The 15,242-nt window shown below is 42.0% G+C and overlaps 1 protein-coding gene across 1 annotated transcript in view; it reads left to right on the top strand.

Moving 5' to 3' along the window:
* Nucleotides 1-15,242, top strand: part of LOC130293840 (cytoplasmic phosphatidylinositol transfer protein 1-like) — a 218,742-nt gene that overhangs the window by 171,368 nt on the left and 32,132 nt on the right. The window lies entirely within an intron of this gene.

The following is a 15,242-nucleotide window of genomic DNA, read 5'->3' as shown; positions in this document are numbered from 1 at the left end:
AAAGGGAAACAAAAACCTTGTCTTTACTGCTTTTTCCCCTGAGTGTATTACACACAAAAACTGGCACACTTAAAAATGACTCAAGTCTTGTCCTGACAGAACAAATGCAGCACACTGTCTGCACCTTCTCTCTGTACTCTGCTTTGAAATATTGTAGTACTGGAGTGCTCCTATTCCTATTTGGGAGGTTAGATACATACTGCACACACTGTCCCTCACACAGATCTGCTTCTTACAGCTGCGATCCCTAAAATGACCACGGTGTGCATGGGTTTTTTTGGTGCCACTGACCCATTCCTGAGCTATCTTCCAATTGGCTGGATGCTATTTGCAAGTTATTATTGGCTTTCTTAAAGTCATGTGATCCTTCCTTCCAATTGCGAGGTATTCTGGACTACCCCGAGATCATGTGTTCCTTCACCTGATTTGATTTACTCAACACTAACCTGCAATATGCAATCTTTCCCATTTCTAGAGTACCAGCTCCAAATGACAAGGGATGTTATAATTTACCCTATTTCTACCCTAAACTACCAAGGGTATTATGACCATTCATGTTTTTTTTAAAGAAACAAACAAACAAAAAAAAAATATTATGTTTAAATATGAGCTAAAACCTGCAGGTGTAAAGCACAATGGGGGCCCACACCCTGTTTTTGCACTGGGGCCCTTAGATGTTTATTATGTGGCCCCTGGTAAGTAGTATGACCAAGTTGTTATCACCAGTAATTGCTGCTGCATCTGTAGCTACTATGGTTATATATTTTTACACCATTAGTGTAACATGCATGGTTATAGTCACTCATAAATGGTTCAGCTTTTTTGTGTACAGGTTGTATGTCCACTGTCACAAACCACTGCTAAGGGCCAACATGAATTCTCTAGTGACTATTTAATAATATGGTGTCTCTAGTGAACATTTACTTAAAAAGCTTAAATCAAGCAGGTGCACTCTGCTGTGCCAGCGAGGGAGTTTGACTGAAGCTTGTCACTGAACTGGCACAGAGTAAATGCAGAACAAATGTTTGCAAGACTGTTATTGGAACAAGAGTCAACATGGGGGAGGGAAGCTTTATATTCACAGAAGGCACAGTGAAAGGGTTTATAGACAGAGTGAAAGCAAGATTTACTGGGGGAGTCTATGAATATAGCCTGCTATTTAAAAACTGAAGAATAAATAGCAGTAGCCAAACATGTCCTAGAGGATAGAAAATCTAATGAAAATCAGCAGTAAGACTCTTGTGGTATAGGGGGCCCAAAGCTAAACAGATTCTTCTCTGACAACATTGTGCCTTGCATGTACTGTGGCAGCCTAGTATTTATTTTCACAAATTTAAGTCTAAAGTATCTTGTACTTTTCTGCATCCACATGATAATGATTGGGCAGAGCACCACTGAAGGACAACACTGATTAAGAGGTACCCTCCAGCACTAATGGCCGAGATTGGAGAAAACTCTGATCCCAGCTGTTTGGTCCTTTCTGCACATCATCAGTGCAGATTATATTGCTGATATAGGGAATGGCTTCCTTTGTCATCTTACCACCAGCCCAACATGCTGCAGAATCGATGTCCTAAACAGCTATATAGTTATAACAATTAAAGGTTGTGGCTGAAAGAATGCTGACAGGAAACAAAAAAAACATCTCTGGTCCTTAAAAAACACTTAAGGAATGAGTGTCTGATCAGTGAAGGTCCAACCACTGTGACCCCCCTACAGATCACAAAAATTGAGTTCTGTGTCTCTATTTAAACAGATTGGCAGTCGAACATATGCATTGCCTTACAAAGACAGTTTAAAGGGGTAGTTTGGCAAAAAACAACGTATCCTCTATCCACAAAATAGGGGATACGTGTCTGATCATGGGGGTCCAATCTCTTGTCTGGTGCCTCGGCTCTCTGATGGGAGAGTGTGCTGCAGACAGCCTATCCTCCATTCATTTCTATGGGAGCGCCAGAGATGCCCGAGTACAGCACTTGGGTCTCTTTGCTGTACTGGGCTATCTTCCTCAGGTCCATAAAATTAAATATAGCAGTAGCCTGCATGTCCAGCTACTGTTCCATTAAATCAGAGTTACACAGTGCAAACATTTTAGTGATCAGTGGTGGTCCCAGTGTTTAGACACCCAACCTCAGATATAGGATAGGATAAGTGTTTAGTGCTATTGGTGGGATAACTTTTTTAAGACCAAAAATGCTTTTCCTATGTTACATTTACATAGGCCCATATTTATCAATGTCTTTAGACAGTTTTTTGTGTCTAAAAAAGGGGCAAAAAAGGTGCAAGCAGGGTTTTTTGCGCCTTTTTCTGCCCCTTTTTGTTTACACATTTCTGCTGATTTTGAGTTGCAATCCACTGATTTTGGCAATAGACATGATATGGAAGTGCTTTATCATTGCGCCTTTTTGTAAAAAGGAGCAAAAAAAGGCGCAAAGCTACTGAAAAGTCTCTAAAACTACACCAGCCCAGACATGGTGTAGCTTTTTGGTGTATATGTAGACAGAAATTTCAGAAAATGTTTCCCTGCACAAAATTTATCAAAGCTCTTTTACCTTTTAATAAATTTGGGGCTCCTACACAATATTAGCACACAAAAAAAAAGGTGTAAAAAAATGCTTCACTTACACTGCAATGATAAATGTGGGCCATAGTCTCCACCTTGTAGCTGATTTTCTTTGGTTCGTAAATGCTTCCACTTTTCGTTTTCATTTTTTATTTAAATATTTTTCGTATAATAAACATAAAAGCAAAGCTTGAAACAGTGAATATTCATGAAGAGTTGATATGCAGTTCAATCAGATTAGGGGTTAGGCATCAAAAATGACAACAGTATAGATAACTATCATCAAGTAGGATGTGTCTGTATAAATAGCAGAATCCAATGATAATAGCATATCCAATATGAGGAAGAGAGATGGATTCAAGAAACCAGCAATAAACAAAAGTTGAGTACCACTAAAAGCTGGCTTGTAGCAAACATGGCATCCTATAACAATACCACGCTGGATTGCAGAGCGCTCTTCAGAACCAAAGTTCACAAGTACAGGATCTGTTGCATGTTTTTGCTGCATATTTTTTTCAGCTGATTTTGCTACCCATTGCAGAAAATATGCAGCAAAAATGAGCAGCAGATCCTGTACGTGAACATATTCTCACAAATGTTTGTAAAGGCAGACAAAAATGGTAGGTGCTGGATTCTATACACCTGAGGCAAGGGAACTGAATAAAATACCTGAATGTAATGATTAAGAAGCCTTTTCTCATTCTTTTGTCCATATACAGTGACCCCCCCGACCTACGATGGCCCCGACATACCATAATTTCAACATGCGATGGCCTCTCAGAGGCCATCGCATGTTGAAGGCAGCATCAACATACAATGCTTTTGTATGTTGGGGCCATCGCATAAACGGCTATCCGGCAGCGCAGACTGCTTCAGCCACCGCCGGATAGCAGTTTACGGTGTCCCGTGGGGTCGGCTAATGATCACTTACCTGTCCTCGGGGCTCCGGCACGTCCTCTTCTGGATCCCCTGCATCGTCGGTACTCTCCATCGACGTCACTGCGCACGCCGTCCCGTCATCCAATAGGAGCGGCATGCGTAACAACGTGATGGTGGCGACAGAGAGCAAATATGCCGGAAAGCAGAGGCCTTGCTGGAGCGTCGGGGACACCCCGGGGACACGGCGACAGCGATGGAGGGCGACATCCAGGACAGCGGTGACGAGCAGTGACGGTCTGGAGCGGCAGGGACAGGTGAGTACAACTTCCTCTACCAGTGGTCTTCAACCTGCGGACCACTGTCCTATACTTTACATTGCACGGATCCCTCAACATACGATGGTTTCAACAAATGATGGTCCATTTGGAACGGATTACCATCGTATGTTGAGGGACCACTGTATTGTGTCCTAACTTAACACTACCCTATGAAGCACTGTCCAAATTCCAGTTTTTTTAAGCAATAAAAGCTAAAAGAGGCTGAGGTTTCCTGCCAACTCAGACGTGAGAATGTGAAAAGATAAAGATATCTTTTATGGGTTGTTTATGGGAGGTGATTTATTATGTTATTATGGTTATGTATACCTATCTTGTGATGTTGGGTAGACTAAGTATAATGTTTTATGTCTATATACAGAGTTATTTTTGGATTGATGATAACATACCCAGTAGTGTCAATAATGCACACTTTGAAATGTTGACAAGTAAGACAAAACTTTTTTCCTCCATACAGAAATAACTAGTTCTAGCCAGTAACTATGTGTACTGAATATATAGCCACCAATAAAAAAATATGAGTGTCTCCGGTTGGTCTACAGTTTCTGGCATGACAATGACATTTCTTTTTAGAATATAATGGGACTATATTGGCCACAGATTATAGACTTTTGTTATGTCTTTTTGGGGTGCTCCAACAATCTCATGGCTCTGTGTTCATTGAAAAAGCTCAGCTGATTCAGTCAAAAGAAATGGGTCTGACATGTATAGTATTTTTCCAGTTTGATTATTTGGATCCCTGCGCAATGTTTATCTGTCAGTCACAATGTTGTCCCTCTCAACTATAATCAGAATTAAGAGCACATAAAGTCCGGGCATTGAAAAATGTATTTTGGTCTCTACTGCAAACCTTGTATCTTTTCCATTTCGTGTATCTTTTCCATTTCGTGTATCTTTTCCATATCCTGTATCTTTTCCATATCGTATATCTTTCCAATATCCTACATCTTTTCCATATCCTGTATCTTTTCCATTTTGTGTATCTTTCCAATATCCTGTATCTTTTCCATATCCTGTATCTTTTCCATATCCTGTATCTTTTCCATATCCTGTATCTTTTCCATACCTTGTATCTTTTCCATACCTTGTATCTTTTCCATACCTTGTATCTTTTCAATACCTCGTATATTTTCCATATTGTGTATCTTTTCAATACCTTGTATCTTTATCCATATCCTGTATATTTTCCATATCGTGTATATTTTCAATACCTTGTATCTTTTCAATACCTCGTGTATTTTCCATACCTTGTATCTTTTCCATATCATGTATCTTTATCCATATCCTGTATCTTTTCCATACTTTGTATCTTCTCCATACCTTGTATCTTCTCCATAGCCTGTATCTTTTCCATATTGTGTATATTTTCCATATTGTGTATCTTTTCCATATCCTGTATCTTTTCCATACCTTGAATCTTCTCCATACCTTGTATCTTTTCAAAACCTTGTATATTTTCCATATTGTGTATCTTTTTCATATCCTGTATCTATTCCATACATTGTATCTTTTCAATACCTTGTATCTTTTCAATACCTCGTATATTTTCCATACCTTGTATCTTTTCCATATCATGTATCTTTATCCATATCCTGTATCTTTTCCATACTTTGTATCTTCTCCATACCTTGTATCTTCTCCATATCCTGTATCTTTTCCATATCGTGTATATTTTCCATATTGTGTATCTTTTCCATATCCTGTATCTTTTCCATACCTTGAATCTTCTCCATACCTTGTATCTTTTCAAAACCTTGTATATTTTCCATATTGTGTATCTTTTTCATATCCTGTATCTATTCCATACATTGTATCTTTTCAATACCTTGTATCTTTATCCATATCCTGTATCTTTTCCATATCGTGTATATTTTCCATACCTTGTATCTTTTCCATATCGTGTATCTTTCCAATATCGTGTATCTTTTCCATATCCTGTATCTTTTCCATATTGTGTATCTTTTCCATATCCTGTATCTTTTCCATACCTTGTATCTTCTCCATACCTTGTATCTTTTCAATACTTTGTATCTTTTCCATATCGTGTATCTTTATCCATACCTTGTATCTTTTCAATACCTTGTATATTTTCCATAATGTGTATCTTTTCCATATCCTGTATCTTTTCAATACCTTGTATCTTTATCCATATCCTGTATCTTTTCCATATCGTGTATATTTTCCATACTTTGTATCTTTTCCTTATTGTGTATCTTTTCCATACCTTGTATCTTTTCCATATCGTGTATCTTTTCCATACTTTGTATCTTTTCCATATTGTGTATCTTTTCCATATCTTCAGTTAACTACAGTCCCTTCCACAAAGTCCATCAACTACAGTGATCAGTGATAAATTCAGACCAATATATCTACTAATCTGGCAGCATGGACACAGCCACATGTGGCATATTTGCTGCAGGTTTTTCATACGTACATAATTACCATGTGAAACATGCCCTGAAGCAGTGTAGCCTATGGCACATGTACCTTCAATGTATCTTACAACCTTGAGACCACATGGCCCCCAGGAAATCTAGATGGAAGGATCCAATTATAATAATCCCACTTATTTACTATAAAGTTCTGGTGCATTCTAGGAATGTCAGAGATTATTAGACAGTTAAAGAGATATTTTGGTTTCATAAAATGTAAATAATAATATTATCTCAAAATATATAACCTACTAACAGGGCCGGCCTTAGGTGTTCAGGCGCCCTGTGCGAGCTAACCTTGTTGCGCCCCCCCCCCCTATAATCTTTGCAACAAATATTCATTCCCATCACCAAAACCCTTGGCCACCCATTCAATGAAAACCTTGCCTCCCTTAATCAGTCCCATGTCCCCCTTAATCAGTCCCATGTCCCCCTTAATCAGTCCCCTACCCCCCTTCACCAATCCCCTGTCCCACTTAATCAGTCCCCTGTCCCTTTAATCAGTCCCCTGTCCCCCTTAATCAGTCCCCTGCCCCCTTAATCAGTCCCATGCCCCCTTAATCAGTCCCATGTCCCCATTCACCAGTCCCATGTCCCCCTTAATCAGACCCCCCCTTCACCAGTTCTATTTTCTTATTACTCAGTCCCCTGTCACTCATTATCAGACCATCACCCCCCTTTCCCCCTTAATCAGACCCCCCCTTCACCAGTCCCCCTTAATCAGACCCTCCCCCCTTCATCAGACCCTCCCCTCTTCACCAGTCCCCCTTAATCAGACCCGTAGCTGCAGCAGGAATGGGCTCCGTGATGCTCACTGCCGACAGCTCCGAGTTTAGGCCGGGATGTGAGGAGCGCTTGGTGATCCGCAGGACTGCTGTGTGTGGCAGCTACTAATTTTGTGGTGCTCTACTTCCTCATCCCCACAGCCAGGGTTTATTCCACCAGCTCCATGTAACTTGCTGGGATCGCTTCTCCCTTTCATTTTCCGCATCATCAACGCACCTACGCCTATCCCCATGTGCACTGGCGGTCAGCAAGTATGAAACAAATTTAGCGCCTGGAACACTTACTGTTAGTAATCATTAGGAACCCAGCTATAGATGAGGAGAATATAAGGGAGTGGAAGCAATGTGGTAGTACCTCATAACTTTCATAAATTGGACTTATAGAAGAAAAATACAGAAGCCAGCGCTCACCATTCAGGGGTCACTTTTATTCATAGGATACAGTGCATCGATGGTACATCAGCGGGCAGGGTACCGTATCCTATGAATAAACGTGACCAGTGGCGTTGCTAAGGTTGGTGTCACCCGGTGCAATAGAAAATGGTGTCACCCCATACCTACCCCCCCTCCCTCCAGTAAGTTTTTAGCCTGTTGTGACAGGCGCCACTGATGTAGAGCAGTGTGAAAAATTCCAGTATAATAATCAAATATACCAATTGCCAAAGAATGGGAAAGCGCTAAAAAAGGTTTCACCAATTAAAACTACAGCTCCCAGTATGACCTAAGCAGTGGTGAGGTTATGCTGGGAGCAGGCCCGGTGCTGTCATAAGGCAAACCATGAGTCCGCTTGAGGGCGCATGGACTCGCAGCTGATGGGGGCGGAAAAATTAAGACTTTTTTTTATACTAAGACCCCCACCTGTGCGCCCCGCCGCCGCACAGCAGAGGTCACTGCCACCACTCCACCCTCTCTGGTTTTATTGCTGCGGCCCACCGAGATTCCCGAAATGGAGCTTCGCTTGTGTAGGCAGAAATCCTTGCAGCGGCCCTGGCTGGGAGTTGTAGTTTTACTCATCACAACTACAGAACTTACAAGTGACTACAGCTCTGATGGGACATAATGAGGAAAATACACAATAATCACATATCAGTGACTACAGGTGACTTCTCTATAGTCTTTCCTTATGCACCCTCATCATACATAAGGAGGATCATCCTCCTGCCAGTGGCACCCCCATCATCCAGGATGGTGGGGGTGCTACTGGCAGAAGGATGATCCTCCCAATGGATTATGAGGGTGCTACGGCCAGGATGATGGGGGTGCTACATCTGCAGGATCATCCTCCTGCTAGTAGCACCCCCATCATCCCGGAGGATGATCTGCTGATGGACGATGGGGGTGCAGCACCCCCATAATTCATCAGTAGCACCCTCATCATACATAAGGAGGATCATCCTCCTGCCAGAGGCACCCCCCATCATCCAGGAGGATGATCCTGCTGATGGATGATGGAGGTGCTACTCACAGTAGGATGATCCTGCTGATGGATGATGGGGGTGCTACTCACAGGAGGATGATCCTGCTGATGGATGATGGGGGTGCAGCACCCCCATCATTCATCAGTAGCACACCCATCATACATAAGGAGGATCATCCTCCTGGCAATGGCACCCCCCAGAGCCTCTCAGCACCTCCTTTCTCCCTGTTACATTAAAACATTAAATCAGTGTTTCCCAACCAGGGTGCTTCCAGCTGTTGCGAAACTACAACTCCCAGCATGCCCGGACAGCCAAAGGCTGTCTGGGCATGCTGGGAGTAATAGTTTTGCAACAGCTGGAGGCACCCTGGTTGGGAAACACTGCATTAAATACACAGTTTTGCAGAGAGGTCTCAGCAGTCTCTTGTCTTCACTTTCTCGTCTCCCCGGGCGGCTCCAGGTCCAGGAATGTCCGGGGGGTTGGGGAGGAATTTATCACCCATGAATCCTCAGAAGACGCGGAGCACATGAGGCAGGGACACGTCGGGGGAGGGAGCAGACGTGCGCACGGCACTTCTGTTCCCAGAAAGCATTGCAGGTCTTAAAGAGGAAGCTTCCTGGGGCTGGGGGATAGGATTGTGTCGGGGGCTGAAACTGGAGTGCGGCAGCCTGCAGGTCATGAAAGAAGCCTCTTCTGTCTGGGGATGCTGCAAATACCGGCTGAGTTGAGTGACGGTGTGCAGATGTGGGGGGTGCTGCCGGCCGTGGTGTCACCCCTCCAGGCTGGTGTCACCCGGTGCGCTCCGCACCCCCCGCACCCGGGTCGCAACGCCACTGAACGTGACCCTGAATGGTGAGTGCTGGCTTCTATATTTTTCTTCTATAAGTCTACATATGAACATTTTACAGCATCGTGCACAACTGTAATCAGGGGGGAGTTAGCTGAAGTTAGGCATTCAATCCAGGTGAAGTGCAGCTGGATTACTAGTGGTGGAAGTGCCGGTGTCCTATTTCTCCTTATTTACAGTCATAAATTGGGACTCACATGGACCCTATATACAGCACATATACTTTACCGCAGCAGCATCGGATTAAGGCAGTTTTCCCCAACCAGTGTGCCTCCTGCTTTTGGCTGTTTGGGCATGCTGGGAGTTGTAGTTTTGCAACAGCTGAAGGCACCATGGTTAGGGAACACTGGATGAGGAATCTTTCCTGCAGGCATTTTTCAATTAGTGCCTCATGTCTAAAGGCACAGGACACTAGCTTTTAAATGCCTGTAGGAAAGCATCCATGGTCCGATACTGCTACAGTCTGTTGTGTAGACGGATTTATGGCACCATTATCATTAGATTTTACAGCCTCCTACCAATGGTCAGCAGCAGCTCTGATCGGAGCATACAGTAGGAGAGGTGCAGGCTGTTCCTAATCCTCCCCTCGGTCTGCATATTACAGAAGCTTCGGTCAGTGCAAGGAGTGACAGTGGGAGGGGCCTCCGGACCATGTGACTGCACTGCCCTCACCGTCCTACTCTTCTCTTCTCAGCTAGACTGCGGGCTGCCTGTAGTGCTGCATTAATGGGTCTATGTAACCCATTATTGCAGATAAAGGCAGCAATATATAGTGTAGTGGCGGGGGGCCTGCGAGCTGTGTTGGCCGCCCGGCGCCCCTGTTACTATGGTGCCCTGTGTGGCCGCACAGCTCGCACACCCCAAAGGCCGGCCCTGCCTACTAACCTAGTGTGATCACAAATTGTACTGGCTACATCATGCTTTTGCCTGATAAACCCCTGAAAAGAAGTTCCATTGTTCTTTAATTTTCAATGTGGTGTTCAGGGCTGACATCAGAAGTTTTGGGGACACAGTTGGAAGTCTCCTCCCCGCCCTGTGGCACATGCTGGATTTTATCATAGTATTAGGTATAAAATAATCCCTCCACTCCAGGACAACATTTTACTTCTGCAGTGACTAAAAAATACTATCATACTGTAAGGAAATAAAAAGTACTATACACAGACCAGTATTACCAATAACACAAAGGAAAAAATAATTACCTCACACCATGATCACTGCCATTACCACTGACTAGTACTGCTACATTGTTATTGAATAAAAACCACTATACAAAGACTAATATCTTCCCATACAATGACCATTTAGAGGTAGATACCAGCTGCTGTGCACATGTGCTGCAGACCATATAGAGGTAGATACCAGCTGCTGTGCACATGTGCTGCAGACCATATAGAGGTAGATACCAGCTGTACACATGTGCTGCAGACCATATAGAGGTAGATACCAGCTGCTGTGCACATGTGCTGCAGACCATATAGAGGTAGATACCAGCTGTACACATGTGCTGCAGACCATATAGAGGTAGATACCAGCTGCTGTACACGTGCTGCAGACCATAAAGAGGTAGATACCAGCTGCTGTATACATGTGCGCAGACCATATAGAGGTAGATACCAGCTGTACACATGTGCTGCAGACCATATAGAGGTAGATACCAGCTGTACACATGTGCTGCAGACCATATAGAGATAGATACCAGCTGTACACATGTGCTGCAGACCATATAGAGGTAGATACCAGCTGCTGTACACATGTGCACAGACCATATAGAGGTAGACACCAGCTGTACACGTGCTGCAGACCATCTTAGTGACTACAGTTACATACTCGCAGGAGACATCTTCTCTGATTGGAGTCATTCATTTTTCTCCTTCTACCGATTACAACGCGTCTTCACCGAATCTGCCTGACAACCATTTAAGGCTCCTTGCTACAGCGCAATCCCCACATCTTATTGCCCCCATAGTATATTATACCCCTCACATTGCCCCATGGTATATTATGCCCCTCATATTGACCCCATAGTATATTATACTCCTCACATTGCCCCCATAGTATATTATGCCCCTTACACCACTGAGAGAAAAAAAAAACATCACTCACATCTCCTTTTTTCCCTAGGAGCTCCTGTCACTCTTCTTCTAGATAAAAACTAGACATCATGGTACAAAAAATCCCTGTATGTGGAAATAGAAAAAAAGTTATAGGGGCCAGAAGAGGACAATTTTAAACATGCTAATTTTCATGCAAAAAAAATATAATATTTAAAAGAAGGGTATCATTTTAATTGAATGGACCTAAAGAATAAATATTAGTTGTAATTTTTAACGAAAAGTGCACTGCGTGGAATTGAAACCCAATAGTTACAAAATGGTAGTTTTTTTTTTCAATTTTGCCTGACAAATAATATATTTTTTTTTGTTTTGCCATAGATTTTGTGGTGAAATGATTGATGTCACTACAAAGCAAAATTTGGGGCACAAAAAGCAAGCCCTCATATAGGTTTGTAGGTGGAAAATTGAAAGCGTTATGATTTCTAGAAGGGGAGGAGGAAAAAAATGAATGTTCAAAAATTAAAAATGGCCCGGTCCTCAAGGGGTTAAGCATTGTCTATCAATAATTTGTCTTCCTTGGTCCCAACAGCAGCACAGGTGGGGTATTACAGTCCCTGTGAAAAACTAGGACAGGTAGAAAATGAATGAATTTCACGATCAAGTAAAAAATTAACCCTCTAATAACTCCTATGAAGTGAACTTCCCTCCAAACACCAGAGTGCTATTATACAAGAAATATTTACAAAAGAGGAAGGAATATTTGTGTGCTGCCATTAAGACTAAGGGAAAACAAATTATCATTAGAAATTAATGATTCATTTATGTCCTAACTGGTAGCACAAGTTGGAAAATAGCTAAAAGATGATTTCGTTGATGGCTTCCTATATCCACACAAATCGAGTTAATTGTTTATTTAATTGTGAAATTCATACATTTTTGGTAACATTTGAAAAGTGCTGTTCAACAAGGTGATTCTTCCTCAAACCACTCTAAAGTACTTGTAGGCCTCGTTCACAGAGCATAATTAATGCGCACAATCCCACAGAAAGGTTCCGCTAGGAAATTCCATTACAGCCTCCACAGAAAGAATTGACTTGTCAATTTTTTCTGCAGAATTCGTTCGTTAATGCATTGCCATCTACGGAGACATTGCATTTCCAAGTAGGCCTAGCACCGGACATTCCGCCAAAAAAATATGCTGTGTAAACATAGCCGTACTAGGATCTTATTAGCATTTGCTTGCATATTGCTTTGTTGTGTATCACAGGATAGAATGTAATATCACAATGTTTCTTTCTGCCATTTGCAAAGTGGCAACATTCAATCAACATTAGTTTATATTGCACGCAGGTCATTTTATAGGTAAGAAACATTTATACATAATACCAAGTTCACTGATGTTTTCTTTAGATATGAAATGTATTTAAAACCATTTAACAGAATATATAGTGTTGAGCGGCATAGGCCATATTCGAATTCGCGAATATTCGCGAATATATGGACGAATATTCGTCATATATTCGCGAATATTCGCATATTCGTTATATTCTCGTTTTATTTTCGCGTACGCGAAAATACGCGCATGCGAAAATTAACATATGTGGAAATTCGCATATGCGAAACTTAGCATATGCTAATTTTCGCATATGCGAATTTTCGCACGCCAGTCTCACACAGTAGTATTACAGCCTTCTTTACACCACACAAGCTGGAAGCGGAGAGGGATGATCACTGTGATGTGTACTGTGAAAAAAAAAAACAAAAAAAAAACGAATATTCGTAATTACGAATATATAGCGCTATATTCGCGAAATTCGCGAATTCGCGAATATGCGATATTCGCGAATTCGCGAATATGCGATATTCGCGAATAATATTCGAATTGCGAATATTCGCGAGCAACACTAAGAATATATACGGTACGTGCTATACATTTCTCATAGTGCAACAATGTTACAGAGGCAGGTTATAGTTGAAATGCATTACATATTTGTATTCCATAGTTGAACCTTCCTATGAAAGCACACAAAAGCAGGCCTTACACTTAGAACAGTCATTTAGCTGACAGCTCCTTCCCAGCCCCCCTATTGACATGATTTCTTAACTTGGCTGCACATACATATATTCTGTAATTATGTAAGGGGGAGGAAAAATCTGCTGCCAGACACTTTTGGCAGCATCTTATGGCCCTCAAGAACATAAGTAAGTGGCATGTTTATGTCCAACTTCCTGATCCTTATCTCCTTACAAAATATTCTAAGAATAATTTCTATCTTTAACCCCTTGCCGCAAATGGACGTTCATTAACGTTCATTTGCAGCTCCCGCCGTATGACGGGCGCTCAGCAGGTGAACGCGCATCATAACCGATGGGTCCCAGTTGCTATAAGCAACCCGGACCCATGGCTAATGATGGACATTGCCGATCAGGCTAATGTCCAGCATTTACCCTGTAGACGCAGTGATCAAACTTGATCGCCGCATCTAAAAGGAACGTAAACATTGCCGGTTAGCTCAGTGGTGCTGTTTGGACCGCTGTGGTGAAATCACGGCATTTCGAACAGCTTGCAGGATGTGAGGAACCTCTTTGCTATCCGATTGCCGAATGACTGCTCTGTGCCTGAAATCCAGACAAGAGCAGTCAAGCGGCGATAACACTGATCAATGTCAAGCTATTGAATGTATGCAGTGTTATAGTCCCCTGAAAATAAAGTGTTAACAAATGTGAATTAAACCCTTCCCTAATAAAAGTTTGAATCACCCCCCTTTTTCCATAAAAAAAAAAAAAATGGGTAAATAAAAAAAAAAAGCATATGTGGTATTAAATGTCCAACTATAAAAATATAATGTTAATTAAACCGCATTGTCAATGGCTTACACGTAAAAAAAGGGAATAAAAAGTGATCAAAAAGTGTGATCAAAACAAAAATGGGCCCTCATACTGCCCCTCATGCAGAAAAATATAAACGTTATAGGGGTCAGAAGAGGCGCATTCATTTTGATGCATGTAGTTATACATTTTTTTTTAGGAGTAAAATAGAATGAAACCTATATAACTTGGATATCCTTGCGACCATATGGACCTACAGAATAAAGATAAGGTGCAATTGGTACTGAAAACTGCAAAAACTGCACTGCGTAGAAACGGAAGCCACAAAAATTCCAAAATGTCTTTTTTTTTTTTTGCCCCACAACTAATTTTTTTTTTTTTGCTGCGCTGTAGATTTTGTGGTGAAATTATTAATGGAATTACAAAGTAAAATTGTTGGCACAAAAAACAAGCCCTCATATGGATTTTTAGGTGGAAAATTGAAAGTGTTATGATTTTTAGAAGATGAGGAGGAAACAACAAAAGTGCTAAAATGAAAAATCGCAGATCCCTGATCCCGCATTGGTCTCCTGTTCACCCACACTATAACCCAGTGTATTGTATTGGATATATGTACTCACCTGCTGCTGCTCCTCTCTGGTGCCAGTCCCCACTACTAAACGCCTCCTGCTTTCATCTCGGCACACAGGAAATTACCATGCTGTGGAGAGTGATTGGCCAAGAAGGTAGTAGGAAGTGATCAGCAATGGGAACTGGCACTGGTGGGGATTGGTGGTGGGTGAGTTTTTTCCTGACTTTTAAAGATAAAAGCAATTCTCTAGGCAACCTCTTTATAATCCAAAAGTAAGCGTAGTAGTAGTGGTGGTAGTTTTAACCATTCCCCTGAAACACATTTACAGAAATTTCCTTCAAAGTTTTTTCTTACAAATGTTTTATTGGTCACATGCCCACTCCATGTATCTCTATAGATATGTGCAGGGGTCTTAGGGACTGCTGGGATGCCGTGCAAGGACATGGTGGTGGTGGTGGTGGTGGGGGGGGGGGGGCATCTCTCATCGGTTGGACCCCTTGCAATCAGACACTTATCCCCTCCACAG

Source organism: Hyla sarda, chromosome 10, assembly GCF_029499605.1.
Source record: "Hyla sarda isolate aHylSar1 chromosome 10, aHylSar1.hap1, whole genome shotgun sequence".
Taxonomy (NCBI): Eukaryota; Metazoa; Chordata; class Amphibia; order Anura; family Hylidae; genus Hyla; species Hyla sarda.
Note: the sequence above shows the minus strand (reverse complement) of the source record. Positions and strands in the feature narration are given on the sequence as shown.